The sequence below is a fragment of the Ambystoma mexicanum genome, chromosome 12 (genome assembly GCF_040938575.1).
Source record: "Ambystoma mexicanum isolate Mex_15411 chromosome 12, UKY_AmexF1_1, whole genome shotgun sequence".
In the NCBI taxonomy this organism is placed as follows: domain Eukaryota; kingdom Metazoa; phylum Chordata; class Amphibia; order Caudata; family Ambystomatidae; genus Ambystoma; species Ambystoma mexicanum.
Genome location: NC_090936.1, coordinates 1016710306 through 1016733649, shown reverse-complemented (window position 1 = coordinate 1016733649; position 23344 = coordinate 1016710306). Strand labels below are relative to the sequence as shown.

The 23344-nt window shown below is 45.3% G+C and overlaps 1 long non-coding RNA gene across 1 annotated transcript in view; it reads left to right on the top strand.

Annotated features, from left to right (window-relative positions):
* LOC138514217 (uncharacterized) overlaps nucleotides 1-23344 on the top strand; it is a 349307-nt gene that overhangs the window by 235638 nt on the left and 90325 nt on the right. Inside the window, exon 3 of the long non-coding RNA XR_011281896.1 lies at nucleotides 4495-4603. This is a non-coding gene — a long non-coding RNA (uncharacterized lncRNA). The remainder of the gene's footprint in view (nucleotides 1-4494; nucleotides 4604-23344) is intronic.

The following is a 23344-nucleotide window of genomic DNA, read 5'->3' as shown; positions in this document are numbered from 1 at the left end:
AGCAAGGGGTCCAAGTCTGCATGACCCTAGAAAACATAGGGTGACTAAACCTAAGTCCCTTAAACCATCAAAAAATTGTCCATATGCACCCATCTGCGAGAACAAACACTTCTAAATGACCTGTTCTTTGGGAAGGTACCCACTCGAGAGACTGCATGCACACTTTAGCTCACTGTACCTTTCGCAGAAGGGAAATAACCATTTGCATATCAGTCTTTGTCCCACCTGCATTGGCAATCCAGCACCGAAATGCTATGGCAATTCTCTTCTGAACAAGAATACCAACAGCAACCCCATCCACGTGTTTCAGCCTTGTTGGGCCTCATCAGTGATGTGGAGCTGTGCCTCTCTGCACACAGTGAGCAAGGGGTCTACGTTAAGATTACCCTGGGAAACTTAGGGTGACTAAACCTAAGTTCCTTAAACAATCAAAAAATAGTCCATATGCACCCCTCTGCGAGAACTAACATATCTAAATGACCTGTACTTTGGGAAGGTACCAGCTTGAGAGTCCGCAGCCACACTTTAGCTCACTTTGTCTTCCACAGAGGGGAAATATCAATTTGCATATCAGTCTTTGTCCACCCACGTGGGCAGTCCAGCACCAAAATGCTATGGCAAATCTTATCAAAACATGAGTATCAACAGCAACCCCATACACATGTTTCAGCCTTGTTGGGCCTCATCAGTGAGCTGTAGCTGTGCTTCTCTGAGCAGAGTGAGCAAGGGGTCCACATCTGAATGACCCTAGGAAACTTAGGGTGACTAAACCTAAGTCCCTTAAACAATAAAAAAAATAGTCCATAGACTCACCTCTGCGAGAATGAAAACGGCGAAATGACCTGTTCTTTGGGAAGGTACCTACTCAAGAGTCTGCAGCCACACTTCAGCTCACTGTAACTTTCACAGAATGGAAATACCCATTTGCATATCAGTCTTTGCCGCTCCCACATGGGCAATCCATCACTGCAATTCTATGGCAATTCTCTTCTGAACAAGAGTACCAACAGCAACCCCATACACATGTTTCAGCCTTGTTGGGCCTCATAAATGAGACAGAGCTGTGCCTCTGAGCACAGTCATCAAGGGGTCCACATCTGGATGACCCTAGGAAACTTCGGGTGACTAAACCTAAGTCCCTTAAAGAATCAGAAAATAGTCCAAAGGCACTCCTCTGCGAGAACGAACATGACTAAATGACCTGTTCTTTGGGAAGGTACGCACTTGAGAGTCCTTATCCACAATTTAGCTCAGTGTACCTTTCACAAAAAGAAAATATTCATTTGCATATCAGTCTTTGCCCCGCCCACATGGGCAAAATGCTATGACAATTCTCTTCAGAACGAGAGTACCAACAGCAACGCCATACACATGTTTCAGCCTTGTTGGGCCTTATTAGTGAGGTGGAGCTGTGCCTCTGAGCACAGTCATCAAGGGGTCCACATCTGGATGACCCTAGGAAACTTCGGGTGACTAAACCTAAGTCCCTTGAACAATCAAAAAATAGTCCATATGCACCCCTCTGCGAGAACAAACACATCTAAATGACCTGTACTTTGGGAAGGTACCAACTTGAGAGTCCGCAGCCACACTTCAGCTCACTGTACCTTCAACGGAAGGGAAATATCAATTTGAATATCAGTCTTTGTCCCGTCCACATGGGCAGTCCAGCACCAAAATGCTATGGCAATTCTCTTCAAAACTCGAGTGCCAACAGCAACCCCATACACTTGTTTCAGCCTTGTTGGGCCTCATCAGTGAGGTGGAGCTGTGCCTCTCTGAGCACAGTGAGCAAGGGGTCCACATCTGTATGACTGTAGGAAACATAGGGTGACTAAACCTAAGTCCCTTAAACAATCAAAAAATAGTCCATAGGTGCCCCTCTCCGAGAACAAAAACAGTTAATGACCTGTTCTTTGGGAAGGTACCCACTCAAGAGTCTGCAGCCACACTTTACCTCACTGTACCTTTCACAGAAGGGAAATATCCATTTTCATATCAATCTTTTTCTCGCCCACATGGGCAGTCCAGCACCGAAATGCTATGGCAATTCTCTTCTGAACAAGAACAACGACATACACGTGTTTCAGCCTTGTTGGGCCTCATCAGTGAGGTGGAGCTGTGCCTCTCTGAGCACAGTGAGCAAGGGGTCCACGTCTGGATGACCCAAGGAAAGTTAGGATGACTAAACCTAAGTCCCTTAAACAATAAAAAAAATAGTCCATAGGCGTCGCTATGCAAGAAGTGTGGTTGCGGACTCTTGAGTGGGTACTTTCCCAAAGGACAGGTCATTTAGCCGTGTTCGTTCTCAAAGAGGGTCACCTATGGACTATTTTTTAATCTTTTTTTTAAAGTCTAGTATTTTCTTTGTGGCAGTTTCATGGAAGCACAATATTCTTTGGGGTGGCGGGTGTTTGTGCTGATCTGGGCAATTGATGTGTAGGCTTAGCAGGGTCTTTGAGTATTTTAAGTAATTGATGGACATTGATTATATTCTGTATCGATTGCATGTTATACGTATGGTATGATACTATCTACAGCTCTCTGATACACTCTATTTGTTTTGTGCATGCTGTATAGAAAGCTATCATAAATAAATAAATAAATACATAAATAAATAAATAAATAGAAAGAGAAGCACGTTTCGATGCAAAAAGAAGTGAAGTGGCCAACTGATTGCTCCATTGAAGGAGATGCACCTGCTCTGCTCAACTAAACATAGATCGACATCTTTGGAACGAGTACCAATCAACGTTCTTAACTCCTCAATCCCCACATCACCCCTAAAATCTCCAGTACGATTGAAGAAACAAAAGTGGAGACTCCAAACCTATTCATGTTTTATGTCAGGGACAGCAGCCCCCCTTACAAGATCACAGTCATAGTGGCACAATAAAAATCACTAAGCATGTTTAGAAACATAACTGGCCAGTCCTTTCCGCAATTCTACAACGGTGGCCAATGGATTGGGTACATCATAAAGTTGTATAGTATTACATCACTTCCTGATTTGATTCCCTTCTTATATGCCATCAATGGCTTTTTATGTACTATTTTGGTGAGGTACAGTTTACATGAACACAACAAACGCCTACGAATGGAAGCACGCAGTGGATTGGCAGAAGCTCTAATAAGATTTTTTTCCGAGCTCGATTTTACACTTCATAAACTACCTTATTTCCACGAGAAATTAATGTGCACGTGATAGTGAATATTCATGGATTGTACAGAGGATTGTGGGCATGCAGATATGGTATAAAGTACTGTAGGTATGTGGACTTCCTGTTCAGACCCTGTTTTTCTACCAGATTTTTCGTGATAACCACCTTCTGGTGAAACATGACTGCTTTCCCTACAAGTCATCTCGTGGGGAAACGGCTTTCTACCCTCCTGCAGAGGCTGCAATTCTGTTGACAGCAAACATGTTCTCTGAAGAAGATATCCATGAATAGGCCATTTCAGCTAACAAGTGACACATGCACAGCACCACCAATGGGAAGCATTTGGGTGTCAGTGAATTGGGAGACCGTTGGGGATAACTTGCACAAAATGGCTGCCACAGAAATGCAAAAAAGAAAGGTTGGGAAGGCTTTCAGCATTATGCAAGGAGAAAACTTATCTTCTAGACCTCTTGTGTTTTTACTGGTCCCAATCACATTTGTCTTTTACAGGAACGTTGGGACTGATGTTAGTTTTTTAAATACATTTTTGAGAATCTCTTCTATTCATGGTTGCAAAGTGTACCATTCATGTGCAATGTGGTCACACATGAAAATCGTGTCCACCACACTTTATCTACAAAGGAACAGATTGGGCAATCGGACCAATAGGAAGTTCGCATCCCATTGATATATGAAAACCTATCGATATTAGACCTAATAGGACATGGTTTGGTGTTTGTCTTCAGGAGTTGGAGGATGGGAAAGCGAGAATGTGTGAGCTGGCGAAGAGACTGCAAGGATGTTTACTTTTTGTTACACAACCTTGGCGGCAACATTTTGGAACTTGTGGCGGATTCAGACAGGCCTGTATTATTTAAATAAATTAAGTTTAGAAAATGATTACTTATATATGAAAAAAGTGTGCTCCAATCTCTGCATTAGTATTAACTTTCATTTTCTTTATTTCTCCCGATTGTCGAATATATTGATATGATATGTTATTTATAACGCGCTTAATATTCAGAGGTTTCTAAGCGCGGACCCGGGGATCGAATCTGTGTTGCTCCGTGTCGTCTTGCTTCCAAGGCGAGCACGTTACCGCTGAGCTATCCTCCCGAGACAATTTAGTGATTTTTGTTCATAAGCGGTCTGTGTCCGATTGTTTGGCAATCGGTTCATTAATCAGGTTGTGATAGGCATGGTTTCAGTGAAGTCATGCTTGGACTATTGAGAGCCATTCGACAGCACAAGGTTTAGTGGATAGAATCAATTTTGATTGGCTGATGCGATGTATAATGTTAATATAATTGCTTCATTTAACTGTTTTCTGCAGGACTGTCCCTCACCCTTTCTAAGCCAAAGTCGATGAAGAACATGCTTGCCTGTGAACTGCTTCGCAGTGGAGGTGAAAAGACACAAGATCGTGTTCCTGAAACATTCACGTGAGTTTTGGTCCTATCTGTAATTTCTCCAGAAAGGAAGATTATCAATTCTTCAGTATCATGTTTTATTTGCTCATCGTTCACTTTTTTACCCCATCCTGTCCTATTTTTTAGCTCAATTTTTCGATCACTCTTTGCTTTTTGTTGTATTTGACACTCTTTTTTGTTTTAGATGATATATCTTTTTCTTTCACTTTCTTACAATTTCTCTATTATATCCTTCTTTGAATCACTCTTTCTCTCTTTGGTTTTCTCTTTCTGCTTTCCTAATGTCTCCATGTTAACCTTACAAAGCATCTATTCTCCTCTTTCTCTCTCTCTCTCTCTCTTTCTTTGTTTCTCTCTTTCTTTCTTTCTCCCTGTCACTCCTTTTCACTCTACTTCTTTCTATTTGTATCCCTCTAACATCCCTCTATTTCCATCCATCAGTTCCTCCTGTCTGTCACTGTCTATTTGTATCCCTCTAACATCCCTCTATTTCCATCCATCAGTTCCTCCTGTTTTCCTCTTTGCTTTTCTCCACTTTCTTCCCACCCCATTGTATCCCTCTCTTCTGTTATTATTCTCAATCTCTATCCATTCTCAACCTCTCTTGCGATCTTCATCTACCTCTCCTGTGTCCCTTGTTATCTATTGATTTTTCTGTATCTCACACATACTTACTATTCCTAATTTCTCCCTTTGTTTCTTTCTTTCTCTCTCTCCAACTTTGGGTCACTGAAGCACTCGTGCTCTCTCTCCTCTCCCTTTATATATACCTATATTGTGGCAATAAGCCACGAGGTGGTGGGCCAATACCGCCTCGGGGGCTTCGCTCGGGCCTATAACTCGCCCCGGGGGCATTACCACGGGCGGTATTGGCCTGCCACCGAGTGGCTAATTGCCATTAGTACCCCAGCCCATTAGACCAGGGTACTAATTGCTTTTTTTTCTGTTCCAAAACACGTTTCAGAACAGAAAAAAAAAAAAAACGGCAAAAAAATGGCCGCCGCCATGGAAAGGGAAAACGTAGTTCATTTTCCCTTTCCATGGCGGCCATCGGGAGCAGACGCGCTGGGAACAAAAGTGTTCCCAGCGCGTTTTCTTCCAAGAGCAGAAGAAAAAAGAAGGTAAGTGGGGTCGGGAGGGGATGGGGAGGAAGAAAAAAATAAATAAAATACGTACCGCTGTCTCCGGCAGGGGACGATGGAAGCCTCCAGACGTGTGGAGGCTTGGAGCAAGTCTCCACACGGCTGGAGGTTTCCATCATCCCCCGCCGGAGACCGCGGGATAGAAGGTAAGTGGGGTGGGGAGGGAGGACGGAGGAGGGAGGAAAGGCTGGGGAAAAAAAGAAATCTTACCTGAGTCACCGGCGGGGGACGAAGGAAGCCTCCAGCCATGGGGAGGCTCGGAGCGGGGATGGCCCCGCTTCGAGCCTCCTCATTGGCTGAGGGGCTGCCACGCCCCCTGCCGAGGACAAGGCGGCTGGAATCCCGGCCAAGAATCGAAGGATTCTCGGCCGGGTAATGACCCGACGAGAGCCAATCAGAATGCTTGTTGCACTCTGATTGTCTCTCGCCGGGTACTAATGAAGGATACAACTTTAGTTGCAGGGACGTTAAGGTGAGAGCTTAACACAACTAAGCCCCTGAAATTCAGCTAAAGCCACCTTAACTTTGCACTCCTGCTGCACAGCATATGATGACAAAGACAACATCACTGATGACTGATGACATCACTGATGAAATCACTGATGACATCACTAATAACATCATCTATGACATACACAATATATTAAAAAACAGGATATTTAAATATTATTTTTACTTTGTGCAGTATGTGTTTTATTTCAATTCAATTTTAACATGTTAACAACTTACAAAAGACACACAGAAAGAAATATACATCTTTTCTATACCTACATACATTTAGATTAATAATCACTTTTTTTCCAATAGCTATGTATGGAAATCTTAGAAAATATTCTAATACATAGTTGCTACTTGTGTTAAAGCACTTCTCATGTCATTTACATACACACATTTTTCTTACAATAAAACATTTGAGTATTTACATATGTTTATGTTAAAACGTAGTAAGTAATTAAGTTTCAATATGTGTCTCTTTCTATTTATTTCTACAAATTCTTTTTGTAAATTTATATACAGATTAGATTATAGTGAACATGTCCTAGATATATTTGGCACAAACAGAAACATTCTAAACAGTGTTCAATTTATAATTCAGATATCATCTTTTACCAACGCACTACAGAGGAAAGCTTCACAAGTAGTGATATGATGCCTATGTAGCTCTTTACTGTTTTAAACAATGTACTCCTTATTATGAACTATTCAAAAATGCTAATATCACATATGTAGAAATGTAAGGGTGATCTACATATGGGTAAATACCTAGACTGATCTTATCTCTGATGCCATTAGTTAAATATTCATTGATGTCATGTATGATGTTATTAGTGTTGCCATCAGTGATGCCATCAGTGATGTCATGGATGATGTTGATAGTGATGTTTCCAGTGATGTCACCAGTGATACCATCAGTGGTGCTATCCGTGATGTTTTCTGTGATGTCATCCTTTTGGTCATAGGCTGCGCAACAAGGGGCACAAAGTTAAGGTGGCTTTAGCTGAATTTCAAGTATTTTGTTGCTTTAAGTTCTCACCTTAACATCCCTGCAACTAAAGGTTTTTGCATTCCATAGATTTGTTTACGCACATGGCCTGTGGTCACTCCCTATGGCCATGCCCATTGTATATTTTAGAACACCATCAGAGCACTAGCCATGGCCTTAAGCCATGCCCAGTGAGCACAGCCTTTGGCCGTGCCCACAATCCATGTTTTTTAAAACACTACCAGACCACTACCCATTACTTTCGGCCGTTCCCACTGTATATTTTAGAACACTACCAGACCACTAGCTGTGGCGTTCGTCCATGGCCAGTGAGCATGGCCTTTGTCCATGCCCACTGTCCGTTTTAAAACACTACCAGACCAATAGCCATTGTCTTCCCCTGTGCCCACTGAATACTTTTAAACACTAGAAGACCACCATGGCCATGGCTAGTGAGCACGGCCTTTAGCCGTGCCCACTGTCCATTTTAAAACACTACCAGACCACTAGCCATCGCCTCTGTCCATGCCCACTGTCCATTTTAGAAAACTACCAGACCACTAGCCGATGGGCATGGCCACTCTATATTTTAAATCGCTTGCAAGTCATCACTCATCAATCACAAACTGATTTTGACCTGTTTTGACAGTGGTATTGTTATGTATAAAAGAGTGCAGAACGCACAATGTTTTTAGGCAATGTGCAGTGAGATATTACATTATTTGCCAAGGATCACAAACTTTGGTTAAACAGCCTGCTACAAGCCCCTTGTTCTATGAGTAGTCTCTTGGTAACTGTTGGGATACATCGCACAACCCCAACTGGCTGTATTTAAGCAGCACAGAAATGGGGAAAAAATGACTGGCTGCAAGAATAACATATGCCCAGGTACTTTTGCCCATATAGCGAAAATCAAAAGCTGGCCCCCATAAATATACACACAGTAAGTGAACATATATCTTAAAGTGAAATATACAAATGTAGTTCAATTGATCTTCCCCGTACAAGAAAGTGCACAATACAAAATAGCGTTAGACTAGTAAAAGTAATGAACAACAGAAAAAAAACTTGAAAGAGGAAATGTTACAATAAATATGCTGTCAAGGTGCTCAACTTTTAAACCCAGCAATCTGTCATGAAATATTCCCTGGAAAACAAAATCCCAATACAAAACCAGTGCCTTCGTTCTTGTAAGCATCTGCACTGGGAACATGACAACCTGAGTGAAATCCTGGAAGCTAAATACTTGAGCAACCTTGCCAAACTAAAAAACAAGGGTTGCGTGAGCCCTCTGAAAAAAGTTACGCTGTCCATCCACATCTGTCCTTTACCTGTGCACTAGAAAGCAACCACAATCAGTGGGAAATAACTGCACCAGTGTCCAGGATTGCAAACTCTCTTGCCACATTGTGGAAAAATACTCATGACTTATTTGCCCTCTCATCATTTCCCTTCCTCACCCCCATGTCTGGCGTTCATAAATGCTCTGCATTATAAAGATAACTTGAAAAGTACACATACCTTAGTGTCACTTAAATATATAAATCCTTGTAGAACTATGTTAGGCAAATAAAGTACAATTGTGGCATTATTCACCCCATCTTGACTGGGAGACTACAAATACTAGAATTCGATTCAGCAAAAGGGAAAAAAAAATTCGCTGAGTGCAAAACTTGCAAGGACTGACAGCAGAACAGTTTAAAAAAAATAATGCAGATGCTCATTCGGTCACCCATCCATCCATAAATGCAATAACCGGAACTGCTGCTGATTAGCTTCAAAGCAAGGAAAGGGCCAGCCCCCTGAAGTCATGCGGTCTTGTATCTTCTGCTAATTTATTAGGCAACATGGCCTGAGGAGGCTGGCCCCTTTCTAACTTTGAAGCTAAACTGGGCCTACCCTTGTTACTGCAAGGATGAGATACCTGGATGACTTTAGAGTCCATGGGCAGCAAATTTTCACGCCCAATGACACTATAGCTGTAAAAATGTTTTTACTAAAAAAGAACAAAAAGAACTATAACTGCTGGTATGGAACTGCACATACCCTCAGCTATCTGTAGTCCTTCATAGCCGCGGTTATCTGGAAAAATGGTGAGAAAAAATGCTTTCCTGGCCCCCCAGGGGCTCACCATGTGCCCACTCTCCCCACTGTCCAGATGGCCTCCTCACCCCCTTTTTCCTCCCACAACACATGCTGTTTCTGTGACACAGTTTGCTTGGAGATTTTGGCTATTCGTGGCTACAGAAAACTTTTTGTTGCAAACTTAGTCTCTAGACCCCCTCCAACTCCCAATTTTCACTTGGTGCCCTCTAGCCACCCCCACCCCCCCACCTCTAGCCTAATGGCATTTTCATCTTTTTTTTACCTGAAAATGGCTTTTTTCTTGCGTTTAATGTTCCCATAACCTCGACTATAACCTTGGCATTGAAAGAAAAACCAGATGGCAGCTGTTTCATTTCTAAAAATACTCAGTTTTGGGTAAAGCACTGAGATATAACTATCTATTTATGAGAAGAGGCATCCCCTTCTCCGTCTTATATTTAAATAACTACTGCACGGAATAACCACAAACCACAAAAAGCACGCTTTTGAACACTCCATGCCCAAGTTGTTTTGGACCTGGTCCAAATCCATCCAGCTGTTTGGGCTGTGCGCTTTGACAAAAATGTACCTTGTTTGTCTATGGGAAAATGAACAGGAAGTAGGCTGCAACTTTGGTAAAAAAATGTTTTGTCTTCTTAATAACTTTTTTTATTTTTTAACAAATCTCTATGGAAATGTGCAGTCTGGGGTGTGGGGTCCCTAATCACTTTCGAAATGTTGGCCAAATCCATTAATTTTGAAATATTAATGATTAAAAATCTATCAATATATGATCCATGCACAGAATGAATCTGCACATTTCCTACAAACTGTACAGAGAGCGTATGAGTTTTACAGTTCGTACATTACGCAATTAACAGTTATTGCATTACACATTTAACACCTCCGAAAAACTCACATGAAAGACAAGCCTTAGTTGACATTGATGTCAGTTTTAGGGTGTTGGTATAAATGCACACTTTTCATACGAATTGTACAAAGAGCGTATTAGTTTTACATTTCATACATTACACAATTAACATCTAAAAACTCACATGAAATAGAAGTGACAGCTGACTTGGATGTCAGTTTTAAAGTGATGCAATCTATGCACACTTTTCATATGAACTGAATACCGAGTGTATGAGTTTTACATTTCATATATTACAAAATTAACATCTACAAACTCACATCAAAGGCAAGTAAGTGCTAACTCTGATGTCATTTTTAAAGTGATGGAATACATTTACACTTTTCTTATGAAAAAGGAACATGTTTCATATAAAAAAGGAACACTTTCCTACGAATATGTACACTTTACATATATAAATGTACACTTTAGGAGGCATAGACTGAATGAGCAGAATGAAGGTGCATTTTATATTAAAACCCTACACATATATGTGTGATATTAACATTGTTTATATCAGGGGTCTGCAACCGTTAGCTCTCCAGATGTTTTGGACTACAGTATCCATGATATCTGGCTATTGACTATGCTGGTTAGGGATAATGGGATTTGCAGTACAAACATCTGGAGAACCAAAGGTTACAGAGCCCTGGTGTCTATCCTATGACATGCTCTCCTACAACACAGTCCTACGACACACATTCTTACAACACATACTCCTACCACACAGGTGCCTACAAGATGTGCTTCAATCAAATACGCAGAGCATATCAGTTTTACAGTTGGTACATTCCAAAATTAACATCTCCTGAAAATTCACATCAAAGGCAAGTCATATGAACTGTACACTGAGCGTGTGAGTTTTACTCTTCGTACATTACGCAATTAACATCTCCTAAAAACTCACATGAAAGGCAAGCCACGGCTGACTTTGATGTCAGTTTTAAATGTACACTTGTCATACAAAAAGTAACACTTTTCACACGAAAATATACATTTTTCATACACAAATGTACGATTTAGAAGGGATACAGTGCATGAGCAGAAGGAATATGTTACTTACCTATAACTCCGGTTTTCCAGCAATGGTATCTTTCATAGATTTACATGCTGTGAATGGTCCCCGTCGTCAGGCAGAGGCAGAGTCAGAGGCAATACATGAAAAAGTGTGCAGAATAGATCTCTCTTTGAACTATTCATAAATCATAAGTGCAAGTCTCTATAGTTAGAGATCATTGAGTGGGTTCAATGGCTGTCGGCCACTTATAAATAATCCATCAACAAATCAGGTGATGAAAATACAATGAAAGACAGTATTTCTCAATCATAGTGTATTTTTTCTTTATGTAGTAAAATGAATTTACCAATAACTATAAGATTGATGACAGGTTAGTGTATTTTTCCATAAATAATAATACACATTCAGCAATTCTTATAAAATTGATCACAGTTAGTTAATAATTTTTGTGCTGACATAAAAAAACAACAACAATCCCAAAGTGGGATTAATCACATGTCTTGTTTTATAAAAATGAAAAAGTGAAACAGTAATATAAATGAAGTATTTAGTGGCAGCTCCTATAGCCAAAAGGGATCCAATTTTTTTTTACAGTGAACCAATTTCTTTGAAAAGGGCAGCGAAAAACAAATACCTTTCAAAGAGGCACATTCTTTGTGGAGAATCAGTTGACACTAAGGTCTAAAGTTTCATTGTAAATGTGGCTAAAACAATATCAAGTATAGATATTCTAAAGCAATGAAATAATACATTAATAAAGCTTTTTAAACAATCAAATTATTGCAAAATATCAAAACAACCTTTCAGGAAAAAAACTGTATTTTCTGAGATTCAGGTATATTCGACCGAATCAGTTTTAGTGTGCCATGTTCCTTGTTAACATTTGGGAAGTACCAGGGCTATTTAGTACCCATTAGCATACTATGTCAGGGTCTTGTTTCAATAATGGCCTATGTGGAAGGATCTAATAAGCTAGATATCAGAGGGTCGGAATCAATCACATTTTTATCTTTCCCTTTCCGAACTTCACGTTTCAGCGGTCTCAGGTTGTTCAATTGCCGCCTTCCTCAGGGCTTCATGTCGGGAACCCTGTGTGGTAAAACACATAAAGTGTATGAGTGGTGTGTATGCCAAAATGAGCCTGCAATTAAGTGTCCATATGATTGCAATTTCAATTAGAATGGAACTCATGGCCCCGGTGGTGCTCTTACCTACCGGTGCTTAATCCCAATTTCTGAATGCTGAGACATTTCTGGAGCAACACATCTAGATTTCATATTCTCATACTGGCCTGAAACAAGAGTTTTTTTAGCCCCGATCTGCCTCCCGAACTCTAGCTGGTAAGCGCGGGCAGCTGCCCGCAAAATGGCTACCACCCGCGCTGACTAAACAACAGTCGCTTTCAAGATGAATTGGCTCCAGCTCAGCCAGACACACAAGCCAGAGACAGCAGTGATTGGGAGAGAGACTCCCCTCTCCTCCCTACGACTAGAGAGGGTTAACCGGGAGCAGCAGTGAAAATACAGCAGAGCGTGTATCCGCTGCATGGACTGGGGTGTGCGCCAAGCCGGAGACTCAGCTTATGCCCTTGGCTGAGTCCGACACAGTCCTGACATCCCCCCTGTCATCGAGGGGCACAGAGATAAAACAAAGTACATCCATCAAGATAAAGAGGCCATGCGGCCCGGGATGGGGGTTGAGCCAGTTCATGTGATGTCCTGATGTGCAGCCCAGAGGGGAGTGACACATCCACAATGAGATGGCTGGAGCCGGAGCTGCCTGCTCGGGATCTGTGGGCACAGGACTGCTCCGCCGCCCCCCCTTGTCCTACTTGCCAGAAGCCAGCTGACATCAGGGCTTGACTACTGGAGATACATGCCGAAAGGCCACAAACCCCACACATTGCAATTGGGAGCGACGAGGAATAGATTGAAGAGAGTGACCTGCAAGAACAGTGGGGGATGGCAGCCATAATCGCTGAGAGACAGTGGGGCAGGACATAAGTGGAGCCAGCAAGGACAATACAAAGGGCAAGGAAGAGCAAATGCCCTGTAGAGGTGAGGGGCTCCTGCAGATAGTCCCAACTACCAGCTGGGCCAAGGGTGTCCTCAGCACGGGGGTAGCCATAGCTTTAGAGACACCAGAGCCCTTTATCCACTGACAAAAACCTCCCTAATCCAACCTTGGGTCCAATAGGAAGTAGCTGCAGTGGGCAGCCCCCACTATAAACCCACACAAGGAACCCCCTGCTAGGTCTGCAAACACAGGCAGTGTGCAGGGGCCACCATCGCTGTGCGCAACCACCCAGGAAGCACCCCACACTTGATGCAGTATCTAGAGACAGCATGTGGGGCCACGGTCGCCAACAGAAAATGAACTTGTTTGCAGCTACTGTCAAACATCCACAGACTTCTGCTCCTGCAGCCTCCTCAACATATAAGCCGGAACCGGTGTCTAATCTGGAAGAGGTATGCTAGTAATATAGTACACCGAACAGGAAAACAAGTATAAACACCAGTCATTAGATTGCACCTTAAAGGGATTGCACAACCATATCACAGTGAGAAATGGCTTGACCTAAATCTTAATAATCACGACTACCCACAATCCAGCATGATGTTAAGCAGCTAATCACACAACAATGCTACCACAAGACAAAAGAAATATGAATTAAACTCAAGGACAATATATCACCAATAATGATGAATCACTCCATAAGGAATCACTCCTTATGCTACTACACCAAAACACTGTATGTTACTACGCCATTATAAACTATCTATGGTCAGCATTTAGGCTGTATACAGAGACCGTTCCCTAACTCTCCATTTTTTATCTTGCTTCCTTCCTATGTCTACGTTAATACCTAATCTTGGAGATGATACTGCAACCCAAACTAATGTCAAGGAATCTATAATTGTATGAAATGAATACATGAGATGCACCAATTCAATGCTAATGACTTTGGAAAATAAACCAATGCTAATGAACTGCTAAGTGTAGGAAATTAATACATGAGATGTACTAAATTGATACAAATGAATTGATGAAATACACCTTAAAGGGATTATGAAATGTACAAGGACAAATGTACAGTGAAAGTCCTACGACATGTACTAAACTAACAATCTGTATTCTGATATAACAAATGTAAGTAATGCACAATGCAAGAAATGACCAAAACGTACACACTAACCAAATGTACCATGCAACGCCTTGACAAAATCCGATAAGGGGCGAAACATAAGCAAGTGCAACCACGAGGTCTATGTGGGCTCAAAGGGAACTGGCTCACAGTACCTATTGTTTCACGTGGACCCTCCAATAAACTACCAAACTGTGTTTATATAGATCATACCTACTGTTGTATTTCCTAGCTCAGAAAGAGACCTAACTATTTGCTCGCAAAGAATAGGCTCAAATGTACCCCAAATGTGGATAGTATGGTACGCATAATGCATAGGCACCCAGCAAAACAAAAAAATGCATACTCAAACCCCAAAAGCTACCAGAAATGTAAGAGTATTGGCACGCGATAAACAGGGGCACCAAGAGTTGAAACAAATGCATACACGACTCACCGTTAGCCTTGAAAAAATCAAAAGTAAATGCATGTAGGCGCGGAGGCAAAGCTCCCACCAAAATAACAAGTACGTACCTCCCAGAAGTGAACAGAATGTGTGGCACCCCAAAATACATGTCTAATACACTCGTCCATCTCCTCCCCTTTGCATGCACGTTCGGAGTTCCTTTTACCCACACTTATTTATTCCCAACTATGGCGTTCTCAACGCATGCACGCAGCATGTGTCACGGAGATTATGCACTGAAGGCCTTTCCTCTGTTTTCACGTGTCCACGCTTTTCGCTTTTTTTATGTTTTCACACGCAAAGTCCCCTTACTCTGTTTCCGGCTGCCTTCATTGCGAGACACGGAGGTCTCACGCTCCCGCCTCCATGCCATTTTACCTGGCTCCTCCTGCCCTGTGCTGCCTCCAACTTTGCCATCTGCTGCTGCCTGTACAGTGTGTGCACCTGCTGCCCGCCTGCACTGCATTTGGAGGACCTGCTGTCCAGCCATTGCCTGTGCTCCTGTCTCCGGCTCTGTGACCACATCAGCTGCTTTGTTGGGCTCCCACTGTGCCATTCCACCACTCCACATCCCATCTCCAGGATCATCTTGCCCACCCACACCTGCCTCGGGGGTTTGCCATGTCAGCACCATCATCCTTTGACCAGAGTGGCAACCTCATGGCAGCGAGGCAGAGGGCTGTCAACTTCAGCGCCAGTGAAGTTGACATCCTGGTGGAGAAGGTCCTGGAGCATCATGACGCCCTCTTCAACCCAGCGATACAATGCAGCAAAGAAGGACATCAACAGATCTGGGACAAGATCACAGCTGCCATCAATATGAAGGGGGTGGCAGTCTGCACATTCAAGACCTTACATAAGCGCTAGGAGGATCTGAAATCCAGGACCCACGGCAAGGTGCTGCACTACATCCAGGCCGGTGCTACCATGGAGAGGCACCGTGCACGCAGGTGCAGGCTGTCAAACAACAACATGCAGGTCCTGGAGAGATTCTACCTAGAACTGCAATCCCAGGTCTGCAAACTACGACAACGTCTGAAGTCGGCTGGTGAGTAGGCATGTGGTGCACTGCTCTACAGTGCATGTGTGTTGTGCATGTGCCTGCATGTTGGCAGTGACCCCCTTAGGCTTGCAGAAAATATGTTTCTGAAATGGATGACTACATGCATACATCAAACATTGTTCTCCATGTGTGCATTCAGACATCTGCAGTTTTTAAATGTGCTCTTACTTGCATTGTGTGTTTTATGGCTGTCTTGCAGACCGTGCACATGCAATGTTAGTTGTGTCTGAGATGTGCCAGGGTGGCAGGTGTGCCAGTTGAGGTAGTGTTGCCCAAATCATGTGCATCCATGATGCTTATGTGAATGTGCCCAAAATGGGAATGTGTGACTGGACCTCACCCGCGCCTGGATGCAACACATTCATTTGGATGTCTGGCTTAGTCACGTTGAGGCATTGCAGTTCCTGGGACTCTGATGTGATTGGTCATGACGTTGCTTGGGCCCTCTGAGTTGATGTGTGTGCACGGCATATCTAAGTGCTTTATGCATGTGTGTACATGTGTGTATAGCTTATGCAATTGATTGGATGTGATAGTGGCATGTCCTTTGATGTGATTGTGCGGAGTGATGGCCAGGCAGGTGTCTGCATGGTCATGCTGGGAGTGATGACAGTCGGGTTGGCCATTGGTAGACATGATTCAACTGTGTGGCCCTCATTACGACCCTGGCGGAAAGCAACTGACCTGACCGCCATAGCGTAAATAGCGTTTCCGCCATGGCACGACAGAGTAAAGTGTGGCTAATTCTGACCCATCGGGCACGAGCACTACGCCTTGGCGGAAGTGCAAAGTCCGCGATGGCGGAAATGTCCCCAAAACGCCCCTCACCGCCATCGTACGGCGACCTAGGTGCAATTCCGCCACCGTACATAGCGGTCACCGTAGAGAGCGCCAATCGGAAAATACGGTGACCGTAAATATACGGAAACGGAAGCAAAAACATGGTCCCGGAACGGGAAACAGCACGCCGTACACCTATAAAATCAGAACATTCACACAACCATTAAAAACACTACCCTGAGAGACATCCCAACCCGTCATCCACCCTAGTGAAACCAAAACTATGGGAAAAGTAGCGAAAAAAGCGTGCGACCGCAAGCGGCAGGTCCACTTCTCACGTGAGGAACTCACGGTGCTCACAGAGACCCTCCAGGAGAATGCTGCCGTCGTCTTCTCGACGCAAATGACCAGGACGGCACTTGCGAACAAGAAGGCCATATGGGCCCTGGTGGCACAGCGGGTAAGTGCGGTGGGGACCGCACCCCGCAACCCACAGCAATGCAGAAAGCGATGGGACGACTTGCGGATACGCGTACGGAGCATACTATCCGCCAACCGTAACATTGCCACAGCTACCGGGGGAGGATCGGAATCACCCATCAAGCTGACCCCCTGCGAAGAAATCTGTGCCTCCACCATTGGAATGGAGACCATAGAGGGAGTCGGAGGGATGGAGAAAGGAGTGCAGACATCCGAAGAATCAGGTAGGTGGCCCAAATAAAACTATGCTAAAACCACAATGTCCAATCATGTGAAGTACCATGTGTCCACATAGTGCAACAGAAACACATGACCAGGAGAACGTCCACTCACATTGGCCTGATAGCGGACATTAAAAGTCAAATTAAATAAATAAATAATTAAAAATCGTAAAAACACCCTCTACACGTGCAGCAGGCACCCCCTAACTGCAGGCTGCAATACAACTGCACCCTCAATCCACACAAAAATGAAACCACCTCCAAGGCCCTGACCCAAATCACCCTCAGGTACCACCCCAATGCATGTGATACATTGCCATTCCAATTTCCACAGACCCATTAATAACGCTCGCCCTCCTTTACTCCACCACAGGGTCCGATTCAAACGACGAGCTCCAGGACACCCCTACCAGCACACCTGCAAAGAGGGCCAAGACCAACGGCCAAAGACCCTCCACCTCAGCTGCACGCATCAAGACACGGCAGCAGCACAAATCAAGTGGCAGCACACAGGAGGGGACTTCAACAGGCACCCCAGCAGCCAGCATGGCCACAACACCACCACCACCACAGGCCCCCCCAATGGATGCCACAGAAGGCACTGCTTCTGGTGGCAGCAGCACCATAGGTGACACTGCATTAATGGCAGCATGCTCCGACACAGAAAACGGTGATGTCGATGTACGATCCATCCATGACCTGTCTCAATCCCCCTGTTTGTTTCATCCCGTACAACATGAGGATACCACGCAGGGGCACTCACAAGACGACGACTGGCCATCCCCCACAAGCCCTGTGTCAAGGCAACATGAGGTGATCAGCCCCTCTGTGACACCACCGCAAATGTCCATGGCCCAGCAGAGGCAACAGTCCCTCGACCAGGTGATCGTGCAACAGCAGCAACTGGCCACGCTCCTCAAGGACCATGCTGATGAATGTGGGGGTACCAAGGCAGCCATAGAAACTTGTACAGAGACACTAAGGGCAGAAATGGAGAGAAGCACCGAGAGCCTGAGAGAACAAATGGAGAGAAGCACCCAGAGCCTGAGAGTACAAATGGAGAGAAGCACCGAGAGCCTGAGGGGGGAACTGCATGCGACGTCCAAAGACGTATGTGCTGAACTTGCCGCTGTGCGCCGTGTGCTCACTGAGCTCTCACAAACCCTTAGGGACATGCATGGACGTGAGCAGGCAGAGACATCATCCGTTGCAAGTTCCGTCCAGGGCAGCCCCCAACGTAGATCTGGGAGGAACCTGCGCTCCACAGGCAGGGGTGCCCCTGATACCCGGAGAGGGGGCTTTCAATAGCGTCTGCCCACTGACAATGAGCATCCTTGGACACTGGTGTTCGGGGGGGAGGTAGGAGGGTGGAGGGGTGTGTTGGGCTTACTTGGGTGGCGGGTCGATGGGGTGTGTAACACAATTTCACATTTGCTATAAACATTTCACAATCATCCAATGAGATGTGTGGACATTGATCTTTGTGTACGAGGCCATCATAGGCGTACAGTTCATAATGTGCATGTTCCAGACACACACAGTGCCACAACTCCCGTGTCCATGTATCAACCACCAGGCGTGAGTGCTAGAAGCATGAATCTATGATAATCTGACGAATTCCACGGGCCTCCTGTGCCTCGCGGACTCCTTCAGGTTCTGCCACATCCCCACCCACATCATGACCATATTCTGGTGCTTGCAGTTCTGCGTCAGGGGGCATGGGCACATTTCTACGTATGCACATGTTGTGTAGCATGACACATGCCATGACCATCTTAGCAACCTTCTCATGGCGGTACAGGAGTGCCCCGCCAGACCTGCTGAGGCAGCGGAAACGACCCTTCAGTAGGCCGAATGCCTGTTCTATGACTACACGGGTACGTGAGTGGGCATGGTTGTAGTCCTCCTCATGCTGGTCCTGTGGGTTCCGGAGTGGTGTAAGGAGCCATCTCTTCAGTGGATACCCGGCATCACCTGTATGTGGACAATAAAGGATGTTTGAGGAATGACATTGCTACGTAAGCACCCCCCTCCCCTTCCTGGCAGGTCATTGCCGCATCACATACCCCACATTATCATGCATGAAAAGAGACTCACCGAGTAGCCAGGATCTGTTCCCTGCACGTCGCTCCATGTAGCGTGGTATTGTAGAGTTCCGTAAGACCATGGAATCATGGGTTGATCCAGGAAATCGGGCACAACAATGTGTGATGATCCGGTTTGAGTCACACACCATTTGTACATTAAGAGAATGATATTGTTTTCGGTTGCGGTACTGGGCCTCCATGGCATGTGGGACAACCAATTCCACATGGGTGCAGTCGATGGCACCAATGCAACCCGGTATGCCGGCAAGTGCATGGAATCCCACTTTTGTGTTCGTAATTTCCTGCTCCGAGCGTGGTAGAGAGATGTAGTCGTCTGCGTGCTTCAGGAGGGCATCGAGCACTTGCAATAGTGTCCGTGACAACAGTGGCTGTGAAATGCCATGCAACTGTCCGACTGTGTGCTGGTAGGTGCCTGTGGCCAGGAAGTGGAGTACAGACACCACCTTCAGTAGGGGTGGGATGGCGGTTGGGCTATCTATCATGCTGACAAGGTCAGCGTGTGTCATGTCCACAATGGCGGTTATGGTGTCCCGGTCCAGACGGTAGAGGGTGTGGATCTGCTCATCAGTGAGGTTGAACGGATGTGCTCGGAGGCGTGGGATTGCGGGCTGCCTGCGTGGTGGTAGTGGCTGTGCTGGTGGGCCTTGCTGGCCCTGCCCTGCCCTCCTCCTCCTCCTGCGTCTCCTCTGTGCGGCCGGTTGTTGTAGTAGTTGGTGTTCGTCTTCTTCTTGAAGTTGGAGTACTTGCAGTGCTATCAGGTCCCCCAGGGCCAACATCGCTAGTCCTGCCGGTAGCATTTTGGAGTGGGTGTGGTCGTGGGAGGGGGTTGGGTATGCAATTTATGTGTTTCCAAGCTGTATAGCCTCCACCTGTGGTGATTCATTCCACCTGTGCAAGCTGCAATCCCCTTTGGGCGAGCACGTCCCGCACACAACGCTGCAAATCGACGCATGGCATCTTGCTATTAATATCATGTATTTCATCCCGATGGCAGTGAGATCTTGCTTCATATGTTAAATCTGCTATGCTCCCATTGTTTCACATACTATCTTTGCAGTCGGGAACATACTTGTGAAGGGTCCCTGGAATGTAGTACTCGATTAACGGTGGACCCTCATGCAGCGCTGTACCGCGGTTCACCGACGGGCGGGGCGTCCCATTTGTGAGTGTAGCCAGTTGCCATTTTCACACACTGCCGCACTAAATGGATGGATTTGTGATTTCAAGCGGTCACAGGTGCCTTTCCGACGTGATGTTGCAAATGAGGAATTCGAAGGACAGCGCTTTCGGTTTCCAGCTAGCGGCGAGGAGACGCCCACAGGTCTGACTGCAGATAGAAAGTTCTATTGTTTCATGTCCTTGGGACAGGGGCCATGCCGAGAATGCAATGATTGATATGAATAGTATGGGATGCGCAATAGCGTAGTGGAGGATAAGGCAGGACGTTCCCAAATACATGTTACTTCACAACACTAGAATTCCGGCCTGGAGCACAGTGGATTTTGCAGACTGCATTTAGCACAGATTCAATGGAAATTTCTAATGTGATGTGAGTAAATGATCAGGCGTTTTTATACCGGGATGAGGGAATGATGTATGGATGCATGGACAGATGATTTAATGGAGAGTCTGCCATGTACATGGCTTTTTGGAATCTATCAACTTCCTCTGCGCTATGTGATGCAGGGCTGCCATAGTGGGACCATCGTCTATCTGCCCTTGTTGAACCCTCCCTGTCTCGACGCGCCTTCAAACACTTGTGTCTATGCACGTTACTAATCCCATCTAATGGATTGTGTTTTAACAGACGCATGCACACAAACACTCGTTTGTAATAGTGTTTTCACCTCGATTTATATGGTTATGATTCGCAAGTGATTATTGTGTGCGAATAATCCTTTTGAGTGGGCTAGCATGCATATGGCTGTGGATTTAGTGTGATCTTTGAAGTGAGTAATTCAAATGGAGTTCAGATGCCCATACTATTCTTTTTCGTTTCATTTGGGTGACAGGTATCTCCTCCCCTTTTGCCGCTGCCATCTGTATGCCACTCCTGCAGATGGCTTTTACTCCCGACACCTGCTGCTTCGTGTTAATCAGTGGAGCACCATTACGATCTTATGGGACGATCGCCAATGGCCCACATGCCCTTACGCAGTACTAGTGGCTAGGAGCAACATTTCGAGCTTTCAGCTGGACTAGTGCCTACCTAATGGGACGGCCCTGCGGTTCTAGGCGCTTCCATGTTGCCTTTTTGACCGTGGATGTAGCCCCTGTGTACCATGGAGGAACAGGGCGTCACACAAGAAGAAGCTGGTCATTTATTGCGGATGCAGCCCACAATTATGAGATATGATTTGGAGTTCATGACCTAATAGCTGTATGGCCCGGGTGATTTTGTTGTGCATTAAATTTTGATTATGATATTGACCTTGTAGCGTTATTCTTTGCAAGTAATGTAGCATATTCCTATTTGGGGAGCGATGTATTGTGAGGAGATCTGCTTTGGGTTCGGCCTTCTGAGCATAGTCGCGTGGTACTGTACTGGGCGCGTTTGCCTACGAAGGCCAGTAAGGTCAGGGATAGGGGCTGCCATTATGACTGTTTTAATGATGTCATGCTCATGGGAGGGGGATTGGCTTTTGTGTAACAGATGCCGGTCAGCCAGGTGGATTGGTGTAATGATGTGATTTTCAGAATATGGCTGGTCACAGGTGCCTGTGTTTGCGTGCGTTTCTTTGAGGGAGACTGAGGTCATGTCCATTGGAATGGCTTCTGTATTCGTGCCATCTGTGCCCTGCTGCTCCCATTGTCCCCTCTTGAGATGTGCCTGGCTGCTCAGTCACTCTGCCAACTTGTGTGGTACATGCTTATGCTGCTGGTTGGTTTGTTTACTGGCAGGAGTACAGGGCTGGTGCAGTCTCACTCAGGATACTGCTTTGTATGTTGCCTTGCACTGGTGTCAAGCGATGGGGGGCCTGTTTTTGTTTGTCCCAGTTTTCAGTTCATGTTGCTGTACTTGGAGCTTCACATGCCTGTGCTGCATCAGTACGGCAATGGTGCCATGGCTAATATGGATGGCCACTCACAAGGCACTTGGAGCCCCTACATTCATTTGTTCGTTGGCATGCATGGGTGACTTGTACTTTTCACTGGTTGCATTGTTTGACTTCATTGCACCTACGAGGAGTTGTGCAATGTGGCCAGGGAGTGGTGTACAGGCACTCAGTAAGGCCTTTTACGGTTGGTTTGCGATGCCGTACTTCTCGCCATGGCGGAATGGTACTTTCCGCCATGATTGATGGCGTTAGGTCCATGTCCGCTAGGGTCAGAATTCCCGTACCGTTGCGCCATGGTGGTAATTACGGTTTCGCAGTGCGCGCGTGCGCGTACTTGGTGCAGTTAGCGTTGGCGTTCACTACGGTGTCGCTAATGGCATCGTACTTTACGGTGACGGGTCATAATCGCAACGGGCGGTATTCGATGGCGGTATTGCATTTCCGCCATCGTTTTTCAATTTCCGCCAGGGTCGTAATGAGGGCCTGTGTCTTGCACACAGTGTGTCCACGGTGGTGGCCCTCCACTTCTGTGGTCCAATGCTTTACGTGTGGGTACGTCCTTCCAGTTATCTCCCTGCCCACCCATGTGCTAGGTCTCCCATAGATGTGCATCCAGTTTCAGTTGGGCCAGGTTGACCTGCCCCTAGGGTCATGTGATTCATCTTGGTATGTGTCTGTGCGATGGCCACATTGTGCTGCGTTTACATGGGAATGTGTCATGTATGTGTGTCACATTGTGCCTGGGTTGTTGTGTTTGCATGGATGTGGATTGAATATCCATGTGTGTGTGTGTGGAGGTTGATGGTTGTTCCTT